We start from the raw sequence: 21,617 nt of genomic DNA on the forward strand, positions 1-21,617 counted from the left end.
ACGATTATGATATCGTAATCGTTCAAACGCTTATTATTCATTCATTTATCGTGCAGTAAAATGTTGAAAACGACCAGTGATGCGCGCTCCCGCTGGTCGTTTTCAGCATCTATCATCGCCTGAACATGCAGGCTAACCTGCCCAGATCGACAGATTGTGCATGTTCGGGATGAGGGAGGATGACTGCACTGAACAACATATCGTTCAGTGTGGGCACATTGCCCACTGCACAGGAAGATGAACGATTGTACGATTACAATGTTATAATCGTACAGTCGTTCCACTCTTGTGTAGTGGATACGCACCTTTAGACTACATATCCAGGCTGAAGTTACAATGCAGGTCTGGATCTCACTTTTGGGGTCTCTGAAAGCATGTGGGGTCAGCTAGCATTTCTATACCATGAATATACACGGACCCATTTAGGAGGTGTTGCCAATAAGTGTTGTATATAAAAAAGAAAGGGTCTTTTAGTGTAGCTCGGGCTCTCAATGTGGAATGTCTTGCCTATTAATCTCAATCAAATGACTTGCATAGGTCAGCAAAGGAAATGAGGAAATCTCGCTCAGTGTGCGCATTGGCGTTTCATAGTTTAACAGACAAGTATTAGGCACAAGCTGTTGGACAAGTATTAGGCACAAGGTGTTGGACAAGTATTAGGCACAAGGTGTTGGACAAGTATTAGGCACAAGGTGTTGGACAAGTATTAGGCACAAGGTGTTGGACAAGTATTAGGCACAAGGTGTTGGAGAGTCTTGACTGGAAGAGCTGGAAAGAATAAGACAACTTATTACTGGTTAAAGGCCCTCCAGACTCCCAGCTCGTATGATGTGCTAGGAAGGGAGAAAGGGAGGCAGGTAGGGGCCTTGGTGCCAAAAGAACAGTTTGCATAAAATTACCTTCAGCTTTCAAATACCCCTTTCACACCAAAATGCCGGGTCTGACTCAGGTTTTTGAACACGGTGCCAACCCGTGTCACAAGCAGGTCAGACCCCTTCACACTGCATCTTGGACCTGGGTTCTTCCTGGGTAGACCCCTTTCACACTGTACCCGTGTCAGGTCAGACTTGTGTGTGTCATTACAAATGAATGTTTTGTCAGGTCATAAAAAATGGGTGGTGACTGCTCCATAGCCGTCAATCCCCTCATTTCAGGCATCAAATGACTTGGGTCGCGTCTTCCAAACCAGGGCCGGCTTCTGGGATAGCCGCGTCCCTGTGCTGCCCGGGTAATGGTCGCCTTCTAGTCGCATGCGGACTGAAAATGGGGGCGTGGCCTAATTACCATAGGCCATGCCCCCTAAATGACGCTATTTGGGGTCGTGCCCGCATGGCACGCCTCCCGTGTAACATCAGGCTGGGGGCGAGCCCAGCACTTCGTCACTAGCTGGGCTTCCATTCAGCTACTCCGGGGTCCGGCACCGCCGCAAAGCTGCGACGGTGGGGGTACCCAACCTTCCGACCAAACCACCCGCGGGCCGCTTCGGCCCACAGGTGGAACAACGGGACAGTGCTGTCCCTCTGAAATTGGGATGTTTGGAGGGGTGCGCCCTCTATGGGGTGGCGCCCCTGTTTGACCGCACTGGTCGAACACCCCAAGAGCCGGCCCTGTTCTAAACCACACCGTTACCCAGGGCCGGATTCCTGGGTAACACAACTTGGGTTGACCCTTTCACACCAGACCTGGACCCGTGTTAAAAGTCTAATGTGATGGTCCCGGAGTCTGACCACTTCTGCATCCACCTAGTGCTTAACCTGTTGTAGTATATCTGCTTAAAGTTAATGCTCTATGCGGGACAGACACACCTGGGGATTCATTTCAGCATGTGCATAGGAAGGAAAATAAATTGGCCTGGATGTCACAGTAACTAGATTTAGGAATGGGAACCATGCAGAACAGGTACAGCATTTTTGGTAAATCCATTATTTAATGGTTGCCAATCTGCTCAGTGCAAAGACCTCTAAGCTCTTCCAATTTCATAACATGGCAGATAATAGGGAACAGATATTAACACCTAGGTAGTACTAAAGGGAAAAATCTAGCAAAGTCTATTTGTACTACTGCTTACCTGCTCTAAGGGTCTTTGGTGTAGTAGTAGTAATTTTCACTACATGGAGGAGGCCCCTTTGGAGAGCTTGGAAGGAAGTTTCAGGCTTAAGCCATAGCTATCCGGACAAGATCTTATAGTTATTACTAGGGCTCAAAGGCTACTACAAAGATAAGAGGCAACAAGGAGTGCCCCTGTCATGTTCTATTAGAGATCGGAACTCTTAAGGAAATAAAAACATAATTGAAAGCATTGACAGATGAAGTAGAGAGCCAGAATGGAGGAGAGCATGTGGTCATGGAATCTAAACTTGGAGGGTGGCTTTACTAAAGTTTTAGCATAACCTATGAAAGGCTTTCATATTAAGGGGTATCACACAAAAGTGGTAGAGGCTAGTGAAGATATAAGGTTTAGAATCCTCATATTATCGGCTACCTTGCGACAACTGATGAAGCCCACCCAATCATAATGGATCAGTTCCGGCAATTTGACAAAGATTTGAGATCTGTGTTGAGGAGGACGACCGACCAGGAGTTTTAGCCAATTTGGTCTTGTATCATTTCTGATGAGGAGTGAAATTTATTGGCAAATTATGTGCGAGAAGAACAAATGAAATACATCAGATTCAGGAAGATCTCCCAGTGGGGAGATTCTTAATAAGATGGTTGAAGGGCTTTGATTTGGGGAAGGTTTTATGGTACCAGAATGGCCTCTATCTGTTCTGGGGTGGGACGACCTGTGTGTTCCTCATTACTGAGGGTATAGTCTGCGTAAAAATCAGCAAAGATATATGTTATTGTAGTGGGGTTGGTTTCTTTGCTTCCTGCACTGACATAGGCCACAGAGACTTGTCTTCAATGTGTTTAGATCTGGTATCCAGCATATTCCCAGCTTTGTTACTTCTAGAGTATTTCTGCTTCATAGCAACAAAAGTTCTGTTTATGTGAAACATTAATGGGGAGTTTAGTTATTGCCTAACCTATAGAGGCTTTTGTGTTTGCTTCAGTTGGTAGATTGTTTCTTCTAAGTCTCCAGAGCCTGTATTTGGCATATTATCATATTGTCTTTCTCCCATCTGCTGGGAAGTGATTTGTGTGGCCTTATTGCTAAGGGCAGATTTAAATGCACAGCAACTAATTAAGGGGGGTAATCACTTGCTGTGTTGTCATGGATATAGTAGCAGAGCCGTAACTAGACTTTTTGGTGCCCTGTGCCAGGGAGAGTATTGGTGCCCCCCCCCCCAGTTTATAAATAGGGACATAAGATAGTGCACCTGAAAAAGGGCCATGGCCTCATGGGGAAGGGCCAGGGAAGAGATAGGGGAGGCCAGGAGATGCTGGGGATAAAAGAAGAGGCAGCTACAAGTGAGGATGATAATAAACAGGAAAATTGACAGGCCCAAACAGCGCCCCCTGCCCTACGGTGCCCTGTGCCATGGCACTGGTTGCACTACCCTAGTTACGGCCCTGTACAGTAGTGTAAAGCTTCTACCAGTTACAACATTGAACTGGGGTTTGGCAAAAGGAGATATAATTTGGGAGGGCGAGCTCAAAGGCTGAGGAGTGTAAGGTCTGTCCCTACAGTACTGTGGATCTTAGATTTGAATTTATCTATACAACAAACATTTATCGACCAAGAAAAATTGTGGTGCACACCGTTAATTATGAAGGTAATACTTGGCTGGTTACCTGGCTTTGGGCTTAGTATGTTGGGTTATGGAGATAAAGGGTTCCACAATAAGTAGATATGCCTGCTTGTGATTAAAAGTAGTGTTCACTCTAGCACCCTGCACCTGTTAAAAGCCGTGCAGTTCCTCTTTCCTGCCTGGGGTGTGGCTCTCTGCTCTGGTGCTTCTAGCACACTCTGGACTGTTTCTCAGCAGTTTGTTGCATCAACTGAGTGTGCTAGAAGCACCAGAGCAGAGAGCGACACCCCTTGCAGGATAGAGGAGCTGCACAAGTTGTGACAGGTGCAGGGTGTTGGAATGAAGACTATTAAAGTGATGGCATATTATTTGGAACTTCATTTGTCTGACTTTGGGTGTAAATACATTTATTTATTTATATGCTTTGATTCAGATTTGCTAAATTTATGGATCTTGCGAGGGTGCGTACTCCATCGTTCGGTCGCCCTCTTTACTCCACTTTTCAGACTTCCAACAGGGGAATGGGCATCAGGTGAGTGTTTCCACTTCTTCACCAACTGAAGTCCTTGGCCTGCCGAGTTGACTACGTGGAGATGGCCATTACTCTAAGGGGTATTCCCAATGGCAGGGTAACAATGGCTAATGGAGGTTATTTATCACAGTGCAAATCCCTGTCTGGAAGATATAGATGCACAGGAGGACATCCCTAAGTGCACTGAGAGAGGGAGAGATTTGGGTGTAGGTAGCCAGTGTGGCTAATTCAAATCGGAAATAGCTTCTGGAAAAGTATTTTTACATGGTCTTCAAGGTAAACTGAAAGATTAATTCAAGGAGACCTCTAATCCTACTACAGTTTCTGAAGTTCAGTCATCTTGTCATAAAAAGTAGATATGAGCCCCTCTTGAGATTTAATGGGAGGGAAGCAGCAAAGGGAGAAATGCGGTCAAACCCCGAAAATGCGTAATGAATGCCGGCATCTAGGCGAACAGTGGTGGGATTCATCACATCCCGAATGCAATGCATCATGCATCCCGCCCAATGAGAGAGCTGCCCTTAATTGGGGCTCGGATATCTGCAACAACATAATTTCTCAGGGAGGCCATAGACTGCATTATGGTAGTGTTAACTTGCAGGTCTGCTGGATGCTTTGGATCTGTTCCTACTGAGTCTGGTGTCTGCAGTAGTGTGTCCACCTTCTTGGCTCTTCTGCCAAGAGTGTGGATGCAACTGAAAGTATTGGATGAGAGGCTTTGTGGTCCTGCACCTCCACTGTGTCCAATCGACAGGTGCATCTTGCACTTGGATAGCCTAGTTGCCCAGTGGCTAGCATTGCTGTCTCACGGCTCTAGGGTCATGGGTTTAATTCCTGACCAATTCTGTGCATAGTTTGAATGTTCTTCGTGTGTTTGCATGGGTTTACACCAGGTATTCAGATTTCCTCCCACACTACAAAAACATACTGATAACTGGCTGTTGTTTACGGGGTGTGTCTACATGCAGGGGCCCCGTTAGGGGTGGGTGGGTGTAAACTGATTACCTGGGCTTGTTGGGGAGGTCTGACGAAGGCCTGCATCAGCTCATGAAGGGAACAAATGTCCTCCTTTGCAGTGCTGCTGACGGGGACAAATGTCACGCCTCCCAGAAATGGCCACGCCTCCCCAGTACACAGGCCCTGTACAGCTCTCGGCGGCCCTGTCTACATGCCTGTGTGTTAGGGAATTTAGACTATAAACTCCGATGGGGAGGGAAGGATGTGAATGACAAATATTCTCTTCACAGCGCTGCGTAATTAGTGACACTATGTAAATAAACAATCATTATTATCAGTAAATAGCTTTTATTGTGATAATCCCTCCCATGTACCACACTCTTAATATACAACATTTACCTTAATCTATCCTAATCTGTGACTTTATGCCACCATCACCCTTCTCAATCCTCTCCCTGATCTCAGAGCAGCGTTATCAGCAGAGTTATGTGATAATTGCAGGACATTTACAGCCGCTATCAGTTAATTACCAGGGAAATTATACACTTAACCTTGAATTCTGTTAACTAAACTGATTAGTCATGTCCAGGCCCCTGTGTTTTCACCACATGACGTGAAGGCGGCTGTATACCTTCCTGAAACTACACTGCTCTGGATGTCACACGTTTAAAAACGGATATATCCAATACCCTTGTTAAACAAAGATCTATGCACTTGCTGTAATCCACTGCTCTGTACATCCCTTATCACACTATTCTCATTCTCCTACCAGGGACGCCTCCCCCAGGCGAAAATATATTGAATGACAATTTTATAATAATGCAGTGACGGCTCCTGTTTAATAATGATACAATGCCGTAATCATGTCAGATAATTCTTAGCGACGCAGATAAGCAGCGGCATCTAAACACAATACACATTATCTAAGTGGATCTCAATTACTATTATCATCCTTTATTTATATGGCGCCACGAGGGTTCTGCAGCGCATTACAGTTGAGCAGAACAAGAGAACAGTGACTTACAGTACAGGACATTGCAGGACAAGGACGTGGTTTATGAACATTGCTGCAACAGCGGTCATGTCACTCATATAAGCAGCAGGGTGGCAGAAACCAAGAGTTAGGTGCTATTGTAGGGCATATGGAGTAGATGTTAGTATAAGTAAGGGAAGGAAAAGCACATGGGGAAGAGGACCCTGCTTGTGAGAGCTTACATTCTAAAGGGGATGGGGTGACACAATGGGGGTACACACTGTGAGGAAGGAGCATGGAGCAGTGGGTTAGGATGAGGAGCTGGAAGACTTTGATGAAGTGGTGGGTCTTGAGAGCCTGTTTGAAGTTTTGTAGAGGAGTCTGATCGGGAGAGGAAGAGAATTCCAGGAGTAGGGAGCAGCACAGGCAAATTCTTGGAGGCGTTCATGGGAGGAAGCAACCAGTTGGCAGGAGAGGCGGATGTCACTTGCAGAGTGAAGAGGACGTTCAAGAGTGTGAAGGGAGATAAGATCAGAGATGAAAATGGGAGAGGAATGGGTGAGGACTTTGTAAGATTGCGAGAAGCTTGAACTGGGTTCTGAAGGAGAAGAGGGGCCATTGTAGGGCTTGTAGGAGAGGGGAGGCAGATGTATTACATTTGGAGAAAAAGATGAGCCGAGCAGCAGCATTGAGGACAGACTGGAGTGTAGAGAGGTGGGAGCCAGGGAGGTCAGATAGGAGGAGGTTACAGTAGTCCAATCTGGAGATGACCAGTGAGTGGATGAGGGTATTCGTAGCATCCAGGGTGAGAAAGGGTCTGATCTAGGAAATATTTTTGAGATGGAAATGGCAGGACTGCAAAAGGTACTGAATGTGTGGTTTGAAGGAGAGGGAGGAATCCAAGCTAACTCCTACACAGCGCACTTTGGGGCTAGAGGAGATAGTTAAGCTGTCAATAGATAATTAAATTGTAGGACGGGAGGTTATGTGGGACGGTGGGAAGATGATCAGATCCGTCTTATACATAAGTATAAGAAAACACTGGGACATCCAGGAAAAGATAGTAGAGAGACAGTTGGAGATACGAGTGAGGAGAGAGGTCGGGGGAGGAAAGATCCGAGTATCATCAGCATAGAGATGATATAACAGGCCAAAAGAGCCAATGAGCTCACCTAAATAGGATATATAGAGGGAGATTAGGAAAGGCCAACAGAGCCATGGGGGACACATATTGTTAGTGGAAGTTGGGGGAAGTGGAGACATAAGAGTAGACAGAGAAGGATTGGTCAGAGAGAGAGAGTAGAATGAGCTCAGACTGTAATGGCCCTTGGACTTGGCAGCAAGGAGGTCACTGGTACCTTCATCAGGGCAGTTTCAGTGGAGTGGAGAGGACGAAGCCAGACTGAAATGGGTCAAACAGGGAGTGGGAGGAAATAAAGGTGGTAAGGTGGTTGTAAACAATACGCTCAAGGAGTTTGGAGGCAAAAGGGAGGAAAGAAATGAGCTGGGAGTTGGAGAGAGAAGTTTTTTTTTAAGAATGGGGGAGACAAGGGCATGCTTGAATGCAGAGGGGACAGTGCCTGATGAGAGGAGGTGGGCAAGATGGGAACAGGTAGAAGGAGAGAGGTAGCGGAGGATGCAGGAGGGGATATGGTCAAGGGAGGAGGACCGGATGAGGGCAATTACTTCATCTCCAAATTCCTTGAAAAAGAAGTCAGAGTTGATAAAATGAATGGGGAGGGGTAGGCTGGCAAAGAAGGGGACGGGCTGCTAAGGGTTTTGTGGGATATGATGTCTTGATGGATGGAGTCAATTTTAGAAATGAAGTAGGTAGTAAGGTCAGGGGCAGAGATTGAGGAGGGGAGGTGAGGAGGGGGTCAGGAGAGAAGGGAGTTGAAGATGGCGAAGAGAAGCCGGGGGTTTGTGAACTGGGAGGAGTTGAAGTTATTGAAATCTCCATTACAGTGTGCTAGAAGGTAACTTAAAAATGTAATTTGTTTTGCATTAAAAATATCCTTTAAATATTGACAAAGATTAGGGAACAACAATATAGCAGTAATATTGGTATGCAATACAGAGAGTCTTAGCTTAGACACACAGAGCTCATTGACCAGATCAATATTTTGTTATCACATTTCTGTTTAGTTTGTGAGCAATAAAAGATCAGCAACAACCTAGAACAATTACTAATATAGTTTATAACGTGGCTAGTACAGGCCTCCACATCTCTGGCTGGCGAAGTCTCTGAACAATGTAATTCTTCCAGAGACAATCCTGCAACCATTAATGTAGAGATAGAAAACAGCTGAAAATGTGTCTGTTACACGTAAATTTTGGGGGCTGAAGTGCTGGAAAACTGGTTTAGGACAGTGATCGGATTTATACCTGTGGCTACTTTTATCAAACTATCTAAGTAGGACAATTGGAGGCATTACCGATATCAACCAATCAGATTCCAGCTATCACTTATCTAGTACATTCCATAAAATTACAGGATTTGATTGGTTGGTATAGGCAACACGTACGCTTGCCCTGTTTAGGCGGTTTGATAAGTATCACCCTTAGGGGCATATTTATTACTTATCTGGTTCTAGACCCTATAATTGTGATTTCTTATTGCCGCAATAAGAAATGAAGTACAGCTGGGTATTAATAATCACACACATGGGGGCCCATCCCTGCGATGTGTTAGAAGTGATCACTTCACTTCTACTTCAGGACCCCAGCGTTGTTCTGTGTATGGCCGGTCTGCTGACCACCCATGTGTAAGCGGAGTGTGCCAGGGGCTCATCCCTCTCCCGGTAACCTCTGTGGAGAATAACCTATAGGCTACAATGGCTCCGAAGATGGTGTTAGTTACCAGGGCCAAGCACTGGAGTGCTTCCCATTGCGGAGTTTGGCAAATTCAGCAATTAGGCAACCCCAGAAAAAACCTATGGGGATGCTTTTGTGATCAAATATGGGGGACTGCAGCAGAAATCTTTGATATCTGCTGTGGTCCCCCCCTAAATACATCCAGTGGCGTCACAAGTGGGTTGCGGGCCGCATCCGGGTGTCACCTGCCAAGGGGTGACACCAAAAGTGCAGACACCCCTATAGTGACAGGAGGGAATGGGATTGAAATGCAGGTGGCTGTTTAGCCGCCGGTTCAAATCCCGACAGTATCTGCCTGACAGGATGAAAATCCCGACAGAGGCATGTAAGTATCCTGACCTCCCCTGTCCCCTCCCCTAACCCTGCCTTAGTGGTGCCTAACCCTAACTCCCCCCCCCCCCCAGTGCCTAACCCTAACCTCCTCCCAGGGATGCCTAACCCTAACCCAGTAGCGCACGCAGGGGGGGTTTCTGAGTACCCAGAAACCCCCCCTGACGGACCAAATTTTTTTTCAGAGACGGAGACAGCCTTGTCTCCATCTCTGCACCAGTTGCAGGCCACCCCCCACGATCGGAGCTGCCCGTACACTGCCTTACAGTCCTCCCAGAGGGAGCGTGGCAGAGGGAGAACGAGGATCACCCAGCAGTCCGGCACTTAGAAGGAGGTCCGCAGCAGAGCAGAGGCGGACACTCTGAGAACTGGGCCACCTCCGGGGATGCAGTGGAGTAAAGGGATGACAGCAGCTGTGCCAACAAAAGGTACAGGGGTGTTTTGGGGCTTGAGGGGGCACACTGGTATATTAATAGCCCTGGCAGCGCTCTTTATACTAAGTGTAATCAGGTCCATGTGCGGGGAAGCTAAACGCAGCAAATTCAACAGTGTAGTGTGTGTTCCTGTGACTGACTAACACAGGCAGCCTGCATTCCTCACCCCTACACTGCTCCAGGGTCCGGTTCAGCCCAGCAAGCTGACTCGTGATGATTAACTCCTTGGATGCAGGAAGTAAGTAATTTGTGCAGAGAGGTGTGTAACAGAGTGTGTGCTGTGTGTGGCAGGGTGTGTGCTGCTTGCTGTGTGTGTATGCTGCGTGCTGTGTGTGACAGGGTGTGTGCTGTGTGTGACAGGGTGCATACTGTGTGTGACAGGGTGTGCTGCGTGCTGTGTGCGTGCTGCTGATGTTTGTGACAGGGTCTGCTGTGTGTGACAGGGTGCATACTGTGTGTGTGTTCTGCTGCTATGTGTGACAGGGCGCGTGCTGTGTGTGACAGGGCGCGTGCTGTGTGTGACAGGGCGCGTGCTGTGTGTGACGGTGTGTGCTGCATGCTGTGTGTGACAGGGTGTATACTGTGTGTGACAGAGTGTGTGCTGCGTGCTGTGTGTGACAGGGTGTGTGCTGCGTGCTGTGTGTGACAGGGTGTGTGCTGCGTGCTGTGTGTGACAGGGTGTGTGCTGCGTGCTGTGTGTGACAGGGTGTGTGCTGCGTGCGTGCTGCGTGCTGTGTGTGACAGGGTGTGTGCTGCATGCTGTGTGTGATATACATACACACAAATATATATGTAGTTGTAGTTGCTTTTTTTTTTTTAATCAACCGTTTGGAAACCCCCTATAAAATACCGGCGTTTGCCCCTGTAACCTCCCCTTATCGCTCCCTAAACCTAACTCTCCAGATAGGGTGCCTAACACTAACCTCTCCCTCAGGGTGCCTAACCCTAACCTCTCCCCCCAAAACCTAACACTAACCCCGCTAAGTGTCCTAAATCTATGCCCGGCTAAAAGGACGGGCGCCCCGGATTTACCGCATTCGTACAGGCTTCGTCCTGGATTCCAGGAGTCAGGATTTTGATAGGCGACGCCTATCATGAATCCCTAGCAGGTGCTGCACTGTAGAATTATGTGTAGCAGTCGGCTCCTGACACAGTGAGAGAGCCGGCACTTTGAAACAGACTTGTCCCCTGGGACAAATAGTGAACAAAGGCCCTCATTCAGAGCCGTACGCTCTGAGCAGAGCGCACGCTCTGAATGAGGGCCGGGCTCCATTTTTCATTGGGGCGTCCTCCTGGACGCTCGTATAGCTGTGGGTCACCACCCACAGGCTATACGAGCGTGCATTTTGATGGCCGCGATGGTCGTGACCATCGCGACCATCGAAATTGCGAGCCGGAGCCTGCGGTTGAGGTTTTCAACCGCAAGCTCCGGAGTGATTTTGGCTCTATCAGAGCCAAAATCACTCCCACTGACATCACTAGTGATGTCAGTGGGCCGGCTTCTGACGGGAGGCGTTCCCGTGGGAACGCCCCCGTCAGGGAGGCACGCCCCCGGCACGCCCACCAAAGGGGGCGTGCTGTCAATCAACATTGACAGCACGCCCCCTTTGATCGGACACAACGAGCGAAGGAAAGTCCTTCGCTCGTCGTGTCTGGCACATGCGCACGACGGAGCTCCCTCCGTCGTGCGCATGCTCAGTGCAGACCATCGACCCACTTGCGAGCGGACAGCCGCTCGCGAGTGGGTCTGAATCAGGCCCAAAATTCTCTCAGCGCTGATTGAACACCCAAGCTAAAACGCCACACCTGCTACAGAAAAAAATGTAAAATAAAAAAAAAAAAAAGGAGGTGGTATTTCCCACCTCACAAAAACAGTAAAACAAATAAATGGCAATTCTGCGCTGGTGTATGTATAATTATTGAAGCATTTATTTAATTAGAAAAAAATCAAGTAAAAACCAACATGTATAAAAAATTGCTAATATAGCAATAGAGGATGACGTAAACACAATTATGCAAGAAATATACAAAGTACAACAATAAGAATGATAAAAAAAAAAGCCAATAAAAAAAGGATAAGGAGAAATTATTAGTATCCGTTGTCTGAAATCCACACTTGAAAATGTAGCAAACTTGGATGTAACCACTTTGGCAAGTTCTCTGTGCCAATTATGTGTCAAAAATTTAATGTAACTTGTGGATATATTGAAGTGTATTCGTTATACTGGTATGATGGCCATATTAAGAGCTATTTCATGATGTAAAGCAAATCGTTTGGCATATGTAATTACCTCCAGTAGGTTTGTTGATATTAGACCCGATGGTTTAGTGCTTACGGCACCTGCCTTGATATCTGGGACCTCCGTGAGCTGTGGATATCCTCACAAAGCGCACTTGTCCCTGGTGTGCACACATAGCCCCGGCTCCAGCTGGTATCTCTATGCTAGCCTGTCTGTAATGCGGAGAGGGCAGGTAACTGCAGACCCTCCAACATGACCCATTCCATTAAGGCCCCCATACATCAGAGATTGATTGCAGCAATCGTGCAATTTGCAATCGATTGTGTATAAAAATCTTTCCCTTTTTCAATCGATTGTGGCAATTCTACAATCTGCAATCGATTGAAAAAGGGAAAGATTTTTATACACAATCGATTGCAAATTGCACGATTGCTGCAATCAATCTCTGATGTATGGGGGCCTTAAGGTATAAAATGCTCTGCTCAGGGACTTCCCTCTTAATTTAAGATTACAGTCACCTGTGCTGAAACACCTGTCATCAATTAACTAGTTTAAACACAGGTGATTGCAATCATACATTAGGTGGGAAGTCCAGGAGCAGAGTGTTTTGTACCTAATGGAACAGGTCATGTTGGAGGGTAGGTAATTGACCTCCGTGATTTCCCGGTATAGCAGCCTACATGGTGTATACTGGCCTGCAAAGATCTGGTCAGCTGTGCCCAGGTGCGTCCCTCTGTAGTGTCCGGCTTTGATGTACAATTAAAGGATATGTTCAAGGAATCACTGTCGCTGGTATTAAGATATCAGGGTCCACGGATACCAGGGGAGTAACCAGGATTGTAAAGCAACTACGCATTTTGGTCACTCCTGTGACCCTTTTCCAAGTCCTTTTTGTCCCCGGGGGCAGCCCGCATCTCACAGACCCCTGAAGTGACTAAAACGGGGGTTCAGGCAGCATTACCACGCCCTTGTCCGCAAGGCGATGCTTCCTTTTTGCCAGCACATGGCTTCAGAGTGCGCACGTCACACCCCGCACCAGGTGTCACCTCAGTGAGGGACACCACTGGATACATCCAGGGGATACTAAATATATGAGGGTATCCCCCAAAAATGGGTGTTTTAGATATCCCACAAGTGTTACTCGATAAAAAAAGTCCTCTTAGAGAGGTTTCTCTGTGCAAATTCGGACAAATCTTTAAAACATGGTCTTGTCCCAGTAATTAGTACAGTATGCATTGTGAATGATCTCAAAATGTGTCCAGGGTAAATGTAAAACATTTACAACAAACAGGGGCTTTGGGACTGAAGTGTCACAAACTATGTCAGAGACCTCCGCTCCAGACCCCTGTACCTTACTGTGCGTCCGTGCCGTCGCGGCCTGCTGTGCCATCGGCGTGCTCCTACGGCGATTTCTGATGAGGGGCCTCCACTGGAGAATCGTCTGCAGCATCCCCGCTGTTGCCTGTGTCCCTCTGCCGCAGATCCATGCGCGTGGCGCACCAGCATTCAAGCTTCCCGGGACCTGGGCGCAGCCATCTTGGGCTAGGTCAGGTGATACTCGTGCATCCAGTGAGCAGCTGTCCCAAGTTGCCTCAGCCAATCCGTTTCAGCCTGGTGCTATAAAAGACCTCCATGTAATACATGCTGGTTGCCAGTACCACAATGTTCATTGCTGCAGCATGACCTATGTTCCTGAGCTCCCTGTGTGAAACCTAGGCTTCCCAGCACAACAAAGCAAATTCCAAGTTCTTTAGTTCAATCCACGATACTCCAGTCCGGAGTCAAATTCCAAGTTCTTCAGTTCAATGCATGATACTCCCGTCCAGAGTCAAATTCCAAATTCTTCAGTTCAATCCACGATACTCCAGCCCGGAGATCAAGTTCAAGTTCCAGTTCCAAGTCTACAGTCCCTTTTCCAAGTTCAACGACTATTTAGAGCAGTGATTCCAAACCTCGGTCCTCAAGGCACACTAACAGTCCTGGTTTTAGTGCTGTCCATGGTTGAGCACGGATGGTTAAATCAAAATAACTGAGGTTCTAATTAAGTCAGCTGTGCTCAAGTATGGTTATCCTTAAAACCTGGACTGTTAGTGTGCCTTGAGGACCGTGGTTGGGAACCTCTGATTTAGAGACTTTCTCGTACAGTCTTATACAGCATCTTCTAGTTACGTTATCTCTGCCCAGAGAACTCTAGTATTTCATCTTATACCACAGTCTTCTTTTATTTCACCTGTATGAGCAGAAATGATTTTAAGCCACCCAGTTTCAAACCACCTACTGATCCAGGTGTCTCTGTCCAACACCCCAGTTCGGGTACACAACTCAAAGTTCCTCATTCCGTGACATGAAGTGTACAATATTATACAATCTACGGGGTAGTAGGGGTCTGGTTGGCAGCAATAAAATGCATTGGGACCACCAATGTGGTTACATCATCCCCAGTTCAGGTGACTTCCTTATCTATTGCCCTCGGTTTTGTCATTATTCCACCCCACTATGCCCCCACAGGGGGTTATCTCCTAATCCACGCACACACTACCCCCACCCCGATCACTCTTTATTTCAGTCTTTGTAAATTACATAGAGGCTAAATATAAATATTTCCGTGTTTGTACAAACAGCTTTCTCTATCGGTGTGTGTAGTGTGGGTGTGGCAGAGAATGTTCTGCAATCAAGAACAAAGGCAGAGGGTTATATTACCAGTCATCAATGTGCTGTTCATAGCCCACAAAGACATTTACTAGCTCTTTATAAAGTAACTTAACTCTTTCCCCAGCCACACTCACCCATTCCCCAACCTTAGCCTAAACCTGCACTTCTCTCTTTACCCAGTGTCCAGGCTATTCCCCCCCCCCCTAATCTCTTTCCCTATCTCCCACACCTCTATCTTTCCTCTATGTCACCCTGAATCACCCTGTTACTTCTGCAGGACGCACAAGCCTATTTCCCTGGCACATGTATTTATGGAAATATTTCCTCATCAGACTAGGCCAGCAAGTAATGGGTTAATGCTGTTGAGTTACTGGTATGAGAATAGGCCTGTGCAGGATTTGTGACCGCGTGGGGTTAACAGAGCAATACACCTGCTGGTTTTATTAACAAATGACTCTACTACGAGAGCATGGCCTGTTTATAGTAAGACTCAGAGGTGGGGATCGAAGCAGAGGCCCCACTAAGATTCAGCAGTAGCCACTGCTGCCCTATCGTTACTCATTTAAAAAAAATCTGAAAAGATCTCAACCATTTCTACAGTAGCGATTATAAATAATATTATATCAGAGGATTCTAGCTTAAGGTCATTTATTGTGTACACTCTGGGGCCAATCATCTCTGCTTGCTTCTGCAGCCGAAATAATATTTTGTGGCAGGGGTCTATTTACCATGAACCTGCTGTAACAATCATTAGGTATAGGTGTAAATCGCAGTGAGACATCAGGCCGTAGGGCCTCTGATGATGAAGTATTGAACTCGCTGCGAGAAATACTTAAATATCCAACTCGCAGTGGGGGATAGATTACACCGGAGCAATTCATCATTGCTCCGGTGAGGGGACAACTGCCCCGAAAAGCAGCTGTCCCCTCGGTTAGTATCGCAGCTACAGATGTAGCTGTGTTAATTACCTATTCCCCTGCATCCCGGTTACGCAAGCACACAGCCACCGGGGAGGTAGTGAGAAGGCGGTGGAGGGATCTGCTCGAATCCCTCTTCACATCCCTGGAACTCCTTCCCTTAGGAAGGATCGGGGCTATGAGAGGAAGTGCTGTCTGAAGATGGCGCTTGTTCTCGTGAGCAAACTCGGACCCCCTGATGATGAATGGCCCAGTAACTAAAACATGTGGAAACTAGCGTTTCCGCATGATTACTGGGCCATTTATCGTTTGATGAATAGGCCACTACAGCTGCAATTTATTCTTCCTCCCACTAGCAGCCTAATGCTGCAGGCTACACACGTACATGGCTAAGGTCAACGCAGTTGCCAGGAGGAGATCCAGCAAAGCCGCACCAGCTTTGAAGGTCCCTCTTTGCCAGGTATAGCGAATGCCGCCCCAAGAGGTTGTTAGCTACAGGTGGAAAGCTTTGCATTGACAAAAGTCGCAGTCCCCATTAAGGTCCTTGGAGGTCGGCAAATAAAGCAAAATGTGTTAAGCTGCATACACACGTAAAGATTTTCTGTCCAACCATCCAACTAGTTGATTGGTTGGAATGAAAATCTGGTAATGTATGGGAGTAAATGATGATCAGCAATTTGCTCCTAAATGCCAGAAAACAGATGAAAATGGTCGGTCAGACAAGTTTGTTAAATGTTTGATCTAAACAATTTGTTCAAACAACAGTTTTTGTCCATTTCCCGGCGTTTGGGAGCAAATTGCTGATTGTCATTTGCTTTCATACCTTACCAGATTTTCATTCCAACCAATCAACTAGTTGGATGGTTGGACAGAAAATCTTTACGTGTGTATGCAGCTTGACTCTCTAATCTCTCCAGTGTTCACCTCTTGTTAAATTGAAAGAAGCTGTGACCACACCAGTGTGATGAGCAGATTCAGTATAAAATAATCCATTTATACCCCTTTCAGACATACGACCCGGGAAATTTCCTGCTCAGACTCGGGAATTTCTCCTGAGCAAATTCTCGGGTATTTGGTTGAGACCCCCCTTTCACACTACAGCGTCTACCCGGGAAATTCCCAGGTAGCACCATTCAGACATAAACCGGGTTTTTTAGTTTTTAATATTACCTGCCCTTCCTAGCCTATCCCCTCTCCGGCTGCCGCTGATGATGTCATCATCATGCAGCAGGTAGCCGACTAATCACAATGCAGCCATTATAAAAATAGTTAATTATTTATTTTATTACCTATCTGCCCTGGTGGACCAGCGGGAGTGCGGCAGAGACCCGCCGGTGGTCTCCAGTGCCGGCGGGTATCCCCGGCGTCCGGCTGGGGTTCTCTGTGCCTGAGGACCCGGCCATGGTCGCTGACTCCGTTGTCATCACCACAGCCACCAGCGCAGGGGGGTGGTGAGCAGCAGCGCTGAGCATCCTATAGAACGCTCTGCGCTGCCAACTCGATGTAATGAGCAGCAGCGCTGAGAGTCCTATAGGATGCTCTGCGTTGCCAATGTAAAAGCTGCTTGGTGCAGCCCGGGAGAGAAATTTCCAGGTAGCACCATTCAGACATAAGCAGGGTCATTTCCCAAGAATTAAGTCCTGGGAAATTCCCTGGTCGATTGAAGGGTCGGCTACCCGGGAACGTGTTCCCGGGTAGGTACCTTTCAGACCCAAATTCCCGGGATTCAGGCCAAATTCCCGGGATTCTCAGTATATCTGAAAGGGGTATAATTAGAGCATTAATTAATGTCACTCAGTAAATCTTTCATGTGCTTGTTCTGCAGTGACTAGTTGACGCAATGCACTGCAGAGTCCCAGGTAGGCAAAGAGTTCATTGAAGGCGTACTGGTGACAGTCGCCATGGCTGGAAAACAAGAGTATAATGCTGTGCAGGGTTTATGATTCATTGGAATATAAATTAGTTCTACAACAGAAAAGCTGTAATGTCTTCTACACTAGTAGTCTACACTAGTAGTCATGGAGAGATAGGACTGAGCACAGGAGCCTGCACTCTAAGGATACTGCAGGTGCATTAGGCTGCACTAATCTTGTAATTGTTGGATGAGGAATGCTCTGCGCGGCCTCATATCCATATAGCAGTAGAGTCGGTGGTCTCTGGGACCACCCGCAGCTCAGCAGGTAGCCTGCCCTCCAACATGCATTACTGTGCATGCGCTCCCCATTGGCGCATCTTTCCTCCTCAGCGTTCTAGGAAACTGGACGTGTCCTCTGAGACTCCCAGCCATGAGAGCCATGCAGAGCCCAACCGCAGACACCCAATACTACCACCGCTATTACTAAGGGGCATAGCGCCAATAACCTTTGGGGCGTAACCATCCTGCTGCCCAGTGCACTACATCACCCAGCAACACCCTTAGGCTCCAGACTGCACCAGCTTTATTTTTGTACCTGTTCATCCTGGTGTCTCTAGGCTGCCCTGTTGTCCTACCTGGTTAAATAAACCTAAGACATGGTTAAGCTGTACCACATGGGTGGACTAATCGCCACCAGAATCTCTGCTGCACAACTCCCTTAGCGGGCCAAATGTAATAGGGTAGGAGTTTAGAAAATGAGAGAGTTTAGCAGTAAGTCACACTATTACATTGTTCGAGTTGCATTATTAAAATGGGAAAACATCTGGATGAGAGATTAAAATCGTGAGAGTTTTTTGAGTCTGAAAAACACCTGAGTTTGCCTGTTCTCAGACTCTATTACATTGGCCGAGTTTAAAAAGTGTGAGAGCTTACTGCTAATCTCTCACATTGGCTATATCCTCACCCTATTACATGTGGCCCAACATCCTGTACACCCCGGGCCCAGTGTACCGTCTGTGGGTATATACATATATTTATTTACATCATACCGTCTATCAATTAAGGACCCCCCCAGTGTCCTTCCCTGTCACTGCCAATAGGTCACGTGCCAAGACGCACACTGCTACACTGTAATTACTGCAGAACAGGAACCATTGAGAACATGTCAACACAGTCATCCTTTCCCAGAAACTAACCAGTAATTAAGAACAACAAGCGACACCAAGGCAATATGATCCCCAGAGCCTAGCAATGGCCTGCACACCAGCAACTCCCTCCTCCTGCTCATCACTCAGACAATAGACTCTCATCTCTGATCTATAGATACAGGGGACACAGAACTTCCCTCAGGGCTGGTTTCTATATATGACTATTCACAGTACAGTCTCTCCCCGCTGTACATTTACAATAGATTTCCTCCTAGAACACAGTGAGCCTCCTGTGTAGTGCGGATTGTACGATGTAATACAGTCTCTCTGCCATTGTATCCTGTACAATTGTGTTCTTGTGTGCTTGGTCCCCACTGTCCAGCACGGCTCTCTGCTCCCATTAGGCTTCCTGTGATACCAGCAGCACCAGAAGATTGTCTCCTTACAGGAACGCAATATACTACCCGAATACCCGAGTTACTACTGTATTCCCAATCTACAGTCTTCCTGTTCTTGCTTTACATGCTAATAATAAGTAATAATGCACATTGGCCCTCATTCAGAGCCGTACGCTCTGAGCAGAGCGCACGCTCTGAATGAGGGCCGGGCTCCATGAAAAGGAGCGTCCTCCTGGACGCTCATATAGCTGTGGGTGACCACCCACAGGCTATACGAGCGTGCAGTTTGATGGCCGCGATGGTCTTGACCATCCCGACCATCGAAACTGCGAGCCGGAGCCTGCGGTTGAGGTTTTCAACCGCAAGCTCCGGAGTGATTTTGGCTCTATCAGAGCCAAAATCACTTCCACTGACATCACTAGTGATGTCAGTGGGCCGGCTTCTGACGGGAGGCGTTCCCGTGGGAACGCCCCCGTCAGGGAGGCACGCCCCCGGCACGCCTACCAAAGGGGGCGTGCTGTCAATCAACATCGACAGCACGCCCCCTTTGATCAGGCACAACGAGCGAAGGACTTTCCTTCACTCGTCGCGTCTGGCGCATGCGCACGACGGAGCTCCCTCCATCGTGCGCATGCTCAGTCCAGAACATCGACCCACTTGCGAGCGGACAGCCGCTCGCGAGTGGGTCTGAATCAGGCCCATTGTTCTGTTCTGCCAACAACAAAACACAGGTAAAGTGTATATGAGAACAAGATAATAAATTCTGCGCTCCACAACAGTGAGAATGCTGCTCAGTAAAGTCGTGGTCCACACCACACATAAATAGATAAAACACAAAATACAATATACCAAGCGCAAAAACTTTTAAACTTTTAACTTTTTACCAAAGATTTAAAGGAATCGGTATGACCGTCCAGCAGTTCAAATCCCGACAGCGGCTTCCCGACATGGGTGAAAATCCTGATCGTCCCCAGGTAAGTATTTACTAACCTAACCTCCCCCCTCTAACCCTAACCCTCCTTAGGAGTGCCTAACCCTAACCTTCCCCCCAGTGCCTAAACCTAAGCCCCCCTTCCCCGCCGCCTAAACCTAACCTGGGGGCGCCTAACCTTAACCCTCCCTTCCCCTGGCCTAACCCTAACCTCCTGGGGGGTGCCTAGCCCTAAGTCCCCCCGGGAGCCCTAAACCTAACCCCCCCCCCCGCAGCTGTCAGCAGCGGCGCCCGGCATCACTTCGATCGGGATGCCAGGCGCCGGTCTCCCGGCGTCTGTAAAATGACAGGTGTCTACATTTAGACGCCTGTCATTTAACCCTTGCCGGGATAAATCAGCCGGGAAGCCGGCCATCGGGATTACGTCCGCCGGCTTCCCGACTGCATACCAGATTGAAAATGTCCGTAATAATTGGATTTCCTGGAAGTCAGTCCGCGGGAAGGGAGGGAGCTTGGAGTACTGGTGGAGTGAAGTGGTGTGTCACACACACTGTAACACGGTCGTAGACAGACGTGTAGCAGCAGGCGTGGAACTTTTGGTCGACGCACAACCACTATACTATACATCTCACCAGAATTAAGATCGAGGGGAGACGGATATCTAAAACCTAGATGCAAGTAGGAAGAGCATATTTGTATTATACCTACTAACATCCATTGAATGGTCCCTTTCTTTCTTTTTGAGGAAAAAGTAAAGAAAACCCACCTCCAAAAGGAGAATTTACTTGAATTCTGCTAGAATACACCTATGGACTGACTTCCAGGAAATCCAATTATTACGGACATTTTAAATCTTTGGTACCTTAAAAGTTTTTGCGCTTGGTATATTGTATTTTGTGTTTTACAAAACACAGGTGCTTATCTTTGTAGATGGTGCAATGTGCTGTAACCCATAGCAACGAAAGATTGACGAGCGGATCCACGGATGCATAGGCCAATCAGGTAAGCTATACAGATTTACCGATCAGCAGCTCGTGTGTTTCCTGACATTTGAATTCGCTCGCCCAGTGGAGCGGTCAGTCACCGACGGTCCCTGCAGCAAGTGTACGGGTGGTTGGCTGACCACCCGTACACACAGCCAGATGCGCCGCTATAACTGTGTGATATGTAAGTGAATGACGTCGTTCACGAAAATGGTGAAAAACACATAGGATCCGTGATAAGTTCACAGACTTGCGTGTTTTCGGGCAAATAATGAAATGATAAAAAAAAAAAAAAAAGTCGAAAAACGGGAATTGTTGGCGAAAAATCCCAGTTTCTTCATCATCACCCATTATATATTAGAGACAGCATTAGTGACTGCCAAATAATACAGACAGAATAAAACTCCTAATCACATCCCTCAAAAAAATCTTTATAGTGCCAAAATTCATGGGATAGGTGCCCAGTAACGTGTAGGACCCCCTCTAGCCCAGCAAAGTGCAGCAACTGGACGTGGCATCAATTCCACAAGTGGACAGAAGACCTCTGGAGAGATGACCCATTCCGCCAGGATAGCTTCCCACAGCTCCCTGATATTTGTTGGTGCAGTCTCAATGCTGGTGTGAGGAGGGAAAGGGGGGGGGGGGTCTCGCAGGGTGACTGCACATGGGGCCCCCTCCTCTGTGAAATCGACTCTGAGGGA

General features: G+C 47.4%; 1 protein-coding gene across 1 annotated transcript in view; it reads right to left on the reverse strand.

Annotated features, from left to right (window-relative positions):
* SLC44A4 (solute carrier family 44 member 4) overlaps positions 1-21,617 on the reverse strand; it is a 119,374-nt gene that overhangs the window by 78,379 nt on the left and 19,378 nt on the right. The gene's annotated exons all lie outside the window — the stretch shown is intronic.

This window comes from Taudactylus pleione, unplaced genomic scaffold (genome assembly GCF_031769625.1).
Source record: "Taudactylus pleione unplaced genomic scaffold, aTauple2 ptg000400l, whole genome shotgun sequence".
NCBI lineage: Eukaryota > Metazoa > Chordata > Amphibia > Anura > Myobatrachidae > Taudactylus > Taudactylus pleione.